Source organism: Phocoena sinus, chromosome 2, assembly GCF_008692025.1.
Source record: "Phocoena sinus isolate mPhoSin1 chromosome 2, mPhoSin1.pri, whole genome shotgun sequence".
Taxonomy (NCBI): Eukaryota; Metazoa; Chordata; class Mammalia; order Artiodactyla; family Phocoenidae; genus Phocoena; species Phocoena sinus.
This window is the reverse complement of record NC_045764.1, coordinates 89,457,910-89,466,397: the sequence shown is the minus strand read 5'-3', so window position 1 is coordinate 89,466,397 and position 8,488 is coordinate 89,457,910. Positions and strand designations below refer to the sequence as shown.

The 8,488-nt window shown below is 38.3% G+C and overlaps 1 pseudogene; it reads right to left on the bottom strand.

Annotated features, from left to right (window-relative positions):
• Window positions 1-6,311: 6,311 nt before the first annotated feature.
• LOC116748575 lies at window positions 6,312-8,270 on the bottom strand (annotated as a pseudogene).
• Window positions 8,271-8,488: the final 218 nt, after the last annotated feature.

The window sequence follows — 8,488 nt, the reverse complement described above, 5'->3', positions numbered from 1 at the left end:
TTTACTAATATTATATTATTATAATGTAATAATGTATTATAACCCACAGCCCATTATTCTAATTTAGTTTCATCTTGGTATTTAAAGTTCTTCAGGGTCATATTCCCATTTTTATGTATGCTTTGGGCCTTTAAGCTACTTTAATATTGGCCTAAGCAAGATGTTTGGAAAGTGAAAAGTAATATAATTCATGTCAAATTACAAATGACTCATTTGGGGTAGATATGGTTTTATATAACAGAAAGACATAAATTACTATGGATTATGCTTCTAATAAATTAACAAAAGGTAACTGCATCAGGATTTTAGTGAACTCTGTACAGAAAATTCTCACTTCGGGCTTCCTTGGTGGCGCAGTGGTTGAGAGTCCGCCTGCCAATGCAGGGGACACAGGTTCGTGCCCCGGTCCGGGAAGATCCCACATGCCGCGGAGCGGCTAGGCCCGTGAGCCATGGCCGCTGAGCCTGCGCGTCCGGAGCCTGTGCTCCAACGGGAGAAAACCAAAAAACCTCACTTCAGTCACACTTTAAAGGAAATGATATTAGGCAAGAGTTGTGGTGTGGAAGATGATATCCTAGAAATGACTTGAACTTCATGGTAAAAACATAGTCTTCCCATTCAACACAAAGGAGAATTATACGTTCTAATGCTGAAGAGTTCAGAGTGAGGCATTTATAGAATTATGAGTAGGCCATATCAATATGGCATGATATTGTCACATCCATCAGCTGCTGGCTTATGCATCCCTAATATTTCCAGGCCTTGAGCTAATGTATTCATTTAATCCAAATACCAATATTACCAGATAATGGTTCTGATTTTTTTAAATTAATTAATTCATCCATTCATTTGGCTGCGTTGGGTCTTCATTGCTGTGCACGGGCTTTCTCTAGTTGTAGCGAGTGGTGGCTACTCTTTGTTGCAGTGTGCAGGCTTCTCATTGCAGTGGCTTCTCTTGTTGTGGAGCACGGGCTCTAGGCCCGTGGGCTTCAGTAGTTGTGGCACGTGGGCTTCAGTAGTTGTGGCACACAGGCTCAGTAGTTGTGGCTCATGGGCTCTAGAGCGCGGGCTCAGTAGTTGTGGCACACGGGCTTAGTTGCTCCGCGGCACGTGGGATCTGCCTGGGCCAGGGCTTGAACCCATGTCCCCTGCATTGGCAGGCGGATTCCTAACCACTGTGTCACCAGGGAAGTCCCAATAGTTCTGATTTGATGTAGGAGATATTCCTCTGCTAAGGAAGGTCCCATGATCCTTACAGGATGACAAAAGGCATAAAGAGAAAAAAAAAGAGAAAAGTTTTGAGTGTTTTTCCTATCGTCAGCACCTAGTTGAGTAGGACCAGACTTTTTTGATTTTCGGCATGATTCTTAGGTTCATCCAATGAAACATGCTGTACCTAGCAGTTTTTCCACAATTTCGGGTGCCCAATATTCCTGTTGTGGTAGTTTTTTTCATTCTCTGAAGAGTTACTTAGGTCTACTTTTTAAAAAGCAGATTAAACATGGGTAAAAAGAACATAATTCAGCTAGTAGTTCTTAACCTTTTTTGTGTCATGGAATCCTTTTAGAATCTGATTTTTAAAAAACCATGAAAATGCACATACATGAAAATGTTACAAAGTTTCATAGAGTTCAAGGATTGCCTTGATCTATGGATGTCACAGGAGTCCATGGTCCCCTGTTGAGAACCCTCATCTAGAGGTTAGAGAGATTGTGTATTAACTATAGCTCTTTGCCCCCCACCCCCCACCCAGATTTTCCTGAACAGTACCATAGTTGGTTCTAGGTTTGTCTTTGGAGACCTACTGATTGAAGAAATATGCTTTTCAGGTATGATCATTTCTAATAAACTCATAACTAGTTTCTCTGCCTTCAGTGAGGCCACTGAGTTTTACAAAAGAGAAAAAAATGTGCTTAGATATTTGGGGTTCTCTTTATTCATCACATAAACTCTGTTAAAATCACTCTATGAGGGACTTCTATGGTGGTCCAGGGGCTAAGACTCTGTGCTCCCAATGCAGGGGGCCCGGGTTTGATCCCTGGTCAGTGAACTAGATCCCACGTGCTGCAACTAAGGGTTCACATGCTGCAACTAAAAGATCCCACACGCAGCAACAAAGATTGTGTGGCAACTAAGACCCAGCTCAGCCAAATAAGTAAATAAATATTTTTTAAAAATCACTCTGTGAATTAGTTAAATTTTTAAAAACTAAACTTTATTTTTTTAGAGCAGTTTCAGATTCACAGCAAAATTGAGCAGAAAAGGCAAGATTTACCATATTCTTCCTTCCTGCCCACCCACAGCCTCCTCCACTATCAACATCCCCCCACCAGAGTGATACATTTGTTACAGTCATTGAACGTCATTGACGTATAATAATCACCCAGAGTCCACAGCGTGCATTAGCTTTCCCTTTTAGTGTTGTATGTTATATGGGTTTGACAAATGTATAATGACGTGTATCCACCATTATAGCATTACGGAGTATTGTCACTGCACTGTCTTTTGTACTCCACCTCTTGGTCCCTCCTTCCACCCTAACCCCTGGCAATCACTGATCTTTTTACTATCTCCATAGTTTTGCCTTTTCCAGAATGTCATGTTGTTGGAATCATAGAGTATGTAGCTTTTACAGATTGGCTTCTTTTACTTAGTAACATGTACTTAAGTTTCCTCTGTGTCTTTTCATGGCTTTTCATAGCTCGTTTCTTTTTAACACTGAATAATATTCCATTGTCTGAATGTACCACAGATTGGGACTTCCCTGGCAGCCCAGTGGTTAAGACTCCACGCTTCCAATGAAGGGGGTGTGGGTTTAATCCCTGGTCAGGGAACAAAGATCCCACATGCCATGTGGCGCGGCCAAAAATAAATAACTAAAATGTACCATAGTTTATTGATTTGCCTGCCGAAGGACATTTGGTTGCTCCAGCTTTTGGCAACTATGAATATAGCTGCTATAAACATCTGTGTGCATGTTTTTATGTACATATAAGTGTTTAAACTCTTTTGAGTAAGTACCAGGGAGTGTGATTGTTGGATTATATGGTAAGAGGATGTGTTAATTAACTAGATGGGGAATCCTTTCACAAAGTATATGTGTATCAAATCACCACAGTGTATACTTTTTAAGTATGGTACAATTTTATATGTCAATTATACTTCAATATAAAGCTGATTTTTTTAAGTATTTTTTTTTTAAGTTTTGTAAGTAACTGTCAAACTGTCTTCCAAAGCAGCTGTACCATTTTGCAATGTATGAGAGTTTCTGTTGCTCTACGTATTTGTCAGCATTTAGTGTTGTCAGTGTTCTGGATTTTGGCCATTCTGGTAGTTGTGGCAATCTCACTGTTGTTTTAATTTGCATATCCCTGAAGACGTATATTGTGATGGCATCTTTTCATATGCTTATTTTCCTTCTGTACATCTCTTTTGATGAGGTGTCTGTTAAGGTCTTTGGCCCATTTTTCAGTTGGGTTATTTGTTTTCTTATTGTGCGTTTTAAGGGTTCTTTGTATATTTTGGACAATAGTCCTTTATCAGATGTGTCTTTTGCAAATATGTCTGTCTGTGGCTTGTCTTCTCATTCTCTTGACATTGTCTTCCACAGAGCAGAAGTTTTTAATCTTAATGAAGTCTAGGTTATCAGTTATCTCTTTCATGGATCATGCCTTTGGTGTATCTAAAAAGTTACCCCTATATCTATGGTCAACTAGGATTTTCGCCTATGTTATCTTCTAGGAGTTTTATATTTTTGCATTTACATTTAGGCCTGTGATCCATTTTGATTTAGTTTTGGTGAAGGGTATAAGGTCTGTGTCTAGATTCCTTTTTTTTTTTTTTTTGCTTGTGTATGTCCAGTTGTTCCAGTACCATTTGTCGAGAAGACTATCTTTGCTCTATTATATTACCTTTGCTCCTTCATTGAAGATCAGTTGACTGTATTTATGTGGGTCAGTTTCTGGGCTCTGTACTCTGTTCCCTTGATCTATTTCCTTATTCTTATGCCAATACCACTGTTTTGATTACTGTAGCTTTATAGTAAATCCTGAAGTCTGGTGGTATCAGTCTTCCAGTTTTGTTCTTCTCCTTCAATGTTGTGTTGGCTATTCTGGGTCTTTGGCCTCTTTATAGAAACTTTAGAATCAGTTTGTCAACATCTACAAAAATAACTTCCTGGGATTTTTATTGTGATTGTGTTGAATCTATAGAGCAAGTTGGAAAGAACTGATATCTTGACAATATTGAGTCTTCCTGTCTGTGAACATGGAATATCTCTCCATTTATTTAGCTCTTCTCTGATTTTGTTCATCAGAGTTCTGTATTTTTCCTCATATAGACCTTGCATATATTTTGTTAGATTTATAACTCAGTATTAGATTTTTTAAGTGCTAATGTAAATGGTAGTGTGTTTTTCATTTTAGATTCCACTTCTTCATTGCTGGTACATAAGAAAATGATTGGCTTTTGTATATTAACTTTGTATCCTGCAACCTTGCTATAATTGCTTATTAGTTCCAGGATTTTTTTGGTTGATTCTTTCACATTTTCTACACAATTACCTTCTCACCATTAAGTATTTTAGCTGTATTCTGTAGGTGTTCTTTATGAAGTTGAGGATATTTCCCTCTTTTCCTAGTTTTCTGATAGATTTTATTAGGAATGGGTGTTGGATTTTGTCAAATGTTTTTCCTGCATTTATTGATATGATCATGTGATTTTCTTTAGCCTGTTGATGTGATGGATTACATTAGTTGATTTTTGTTTTTTTGTTGTTTTTTTTTTTGCGGTACGCGGGCCTCTCACTGCTGTGGCCCCTCCCGCTGTGGAGAACAGGCTCTGGACGCACAGGCCCAGCGGCCACAGCCCACAGGCCCAGCCACTCCACGGCATGTGGGACCCTCCCGGACCGGGGCACGAACCCACGTCCCCTGCATCAGCAGGCGGACTCTCAACCACTGCGCCACCAGGGAAGCCCTACATTAGTTGATTTTTGAATGTTGAACCAATCTTGCATACCTGGGATAAATCCCACTTGGTCATGGTGTATAATACTTTTTATACATTATTGGACTTGGTTTGCTAATATTTTGCTAAATATTTTTGCATTTATGTTCATGAGAGAGATCAGTCTGTTTTTTCCTTTTCTTGTAATGTCTTTGTCTAGTTTTGATATCATGGTAATTCTGGCCTCATAAAATCAGTTAGGAAGTATTTCCTCTGCTTCTGTCTTCTGAAAGAGATTATAGAGAATTGGTGTAATTTTTTCCATATTAAAAGTTTGGAAGAATTCACCAGCAAACTCATCTAGGCACAATGTTTTCAAAATGAAATTTTAAAACAAATTTATTGAAAAGCCAAATCCATATTTTATTTATATTGAAATAAGCTTATTTCATTGAAATAAGATGAAATAAAAATTCATTTAGATTAAAATAAAATTTATTCTCCTCACTAAAGACAATAGCCATATATACTGTTGTTCCTAAATGAACCACAAAATATTTATTTTTGCAAGTTTTCCAGCTCAAGATGAAGTAAGTGTAGTCAGAGAAAAAGCAGAAGAAAACAGTAAATCAGTTGTATCCATTGCCTCTAATTCTGTCTTGAGCGTGATGCAGAAGTGTTTAACATATACCTGATAAAAAGGTTATGATAAAAGAAGGTGTAGGCTCCACAAAGTAACGTAAATGGCAGCAACCAGATGTGGAACAACAGTGGTAGGCTCTTCATTTGAACTTCAATTGTAACTTGTTCCTTTAGGTTCACTTGATAAAGACAAAACTACACTGTTTAACCAGCTCACAGTTTCTCTCTCTCTCTCTCTGGTAATTCCCTTCACTGTACATTACAAATGTTTAACAATATACTTAAACCTTCAACTAGTCAAAGGTCAGTTGTGAGATTCGTTGTAATATTTTATAAAATGTATTTCTTTCTCCCACACCTCCCCAAAATTTATTCCTTCAAAGAACTGATAACTCAGTACAGTTGGGTCCACAGTGATAACAGATGCTATGTTTGAAATGACTTTGAACAATTCCAGAGTGCCAGTACCAGAGATCATGCAGAAATGAAATGTGGCGCTTTCAGTACTATATTCTGGAAGACCAGATAAGTTTTCAAAGTGTGAGCGTTAAAACGGTGGTTGTTTTTTTTTGTTTTTTGTTTTAACATCTTTATTGGGGTATAATTGCTTACGGTGGTTGTTTAAACAGGTAGATTATCAATGGCTAATGTATTCAGTCAGAGCCCTGTAGGCAAAAATATTCAAAGATTAAGGTGCCTATGTGCACCTTACAGCTTTTCCTTCAAATATTAAATATAGGAGAAAACCTATTTTTAAACATTCTTTTAGGTATTTTGATAGTTTATGAATTATCTGTAGGAAGCATAGTTGTATAGTTTGATATATGTGTCTACCATGAAATCCAGGTCATGTTTTATATAAAAATTCATTTTAAGCAAAACCAAGTTACTTGAGCTTAGGTCTGTCAAAGTGTTCCTCAGGTGTGCTTTGAGATGCTTTCCTCCATTTTCATGGGGCTCATTCTCAAACTCCATCACAGGAAGAATGCAAAGGCCCTTCAGCAATGCATAAACATTAGGAAAACACTTGAGGCCAGGCAGGTGGAGGGCTTCATAAGGGGTGGATGGAAGCTCTACCTCTGTCCTTCTGTGTTTCTGCTTGATTCTCCAATCGTTGAGCTGGGCTGAGAGTGTGTCAGGGTTCGCTAAGTCACTTGTGTACACGTCAGCATGCTATTCCTCTGATGTGTTGAATTTGAGCTGTGACCGATGGTACCAGAGATAAGCATTTACAGGCTTTGGGGTGTTGTTCTGAGTATATACAGTTGATACTTGAACAACTTGGGGGTTAGCGGCACCAACATTGCCTGCAGTCGATCTGCATGTAACTTACAATCAGCTCTCCCTAACCACAGTTCCTTCCTATCCATGGATTTGCCCAACTGTGGATCATGTAGTACTGTGGTATTTGTTGTTGCAAAAATCCCGTATAAGTGGGCCTGTGCAGTTCAAACCTGTGTTGTTCAGGGGTCAGCTGTATCTTTAAGTTCCCGAGTAACTCCACTGTTGGAACACTTAGGGATTCTTCAGAGTAAGTCTCAGAGGTTAATTGAGATTCCGGGTTACCTTGCTGAACTCTGTGGAATTTCCCAGGGAGTTTCATTTGAATATCAGGTTTGGTTATCAAACTTATGGCTTCCTCAAACCGAAATCCATGGTAAGTTTTAATATTTTCCATCACCTCATTAGTGAATGCAATGCTGCAGTCATTCTACTGACTGCAAAGAAAACATCAAAGATTTGCCCCTGGAGATTTTCTCCAAAGACTCTTGAAAAAGATAGGACTTTTTAAAGAGGTTAAGATAGGACACTTTAAAGGACAACAGTGACAAAAATGAAGTAAAAATCTGTTGATACACTGCAGAGGACAAATGCTCAGCCAGCTAGATGGTTATTCCATCTAAACATAAAGTAAGTGCTTGCAGGAGATCTGTTTAAATTTCAAAAACATCATTCTTGTCTGTCCACTGAGAATGATAAATTTCCTTCAGGTCATTACCCTTTTCATTATTCTGAGAAGAGACAGAAATTACACTGTCCAGTTCTAAAAGAGTCATGGTAATTGATGGATAAAAGAACAACCTTCCTCAATTGTTCCCAATGCAACAGGTACGCCCCTAACAGGCACTGATTTTGCCAACCACATATGTAAGGCACAGGAAGAACAGAGTGTGTAGACAGCTTAGGGATACTTCCCTACAAGTCTTAAAGCAACAACTTTCATTTTTGAAGAAAATCTACTGGATACAACGTCTGCCTGGCCATGACAGTGCTCCATATTTAGTCCCTACTTCTCAGTTACCCCAGTGTGAAATTACACAACCAGAATTTCTGTATCAACTTGTTGAGGAAGGAAGCCTACAAATTTTTCTCTTGAGTATGAAATTCCTCAGCAAACCTCACCAGGACGGTCTGGTGTTCTTCCCCAGCTATGTTCACACATCATCATAATCACAAGTCCCTCACTTTCCTGAGGGTTTCTTCCTGAATGAGGCTCTCACGGATCTCTAGGAGCTGATTCTACTGTTTGCCAACAGTATGTTAACTGGTGTTGTCTCAAAGTGCCTTCTCAGGACCTCTTCACCAGAATTTGTCTTGTACTTCTGCAATGCTTGAGAGTTATCAGAAGTTAAGAGAATTTATGGGAGTTCATCAGCCTCATGTCCATCCAGAGGTAGGTTTTGTTTTACATAAGAATTGAAATTTCAATACAAACTACTATGTATAATATAAATAGTAAACAAGGACATACTGTACAGCACAGGGAAATATAGCCATTATGTTGCAATAACTTTAAATGGAGTATACTCTATAAAAGTATTGAACCACTATGTTATACACCTGAAACTAATATAATATTGTAAATCAACTATACTTAAATCTAAAAAAAAAAGTTCTT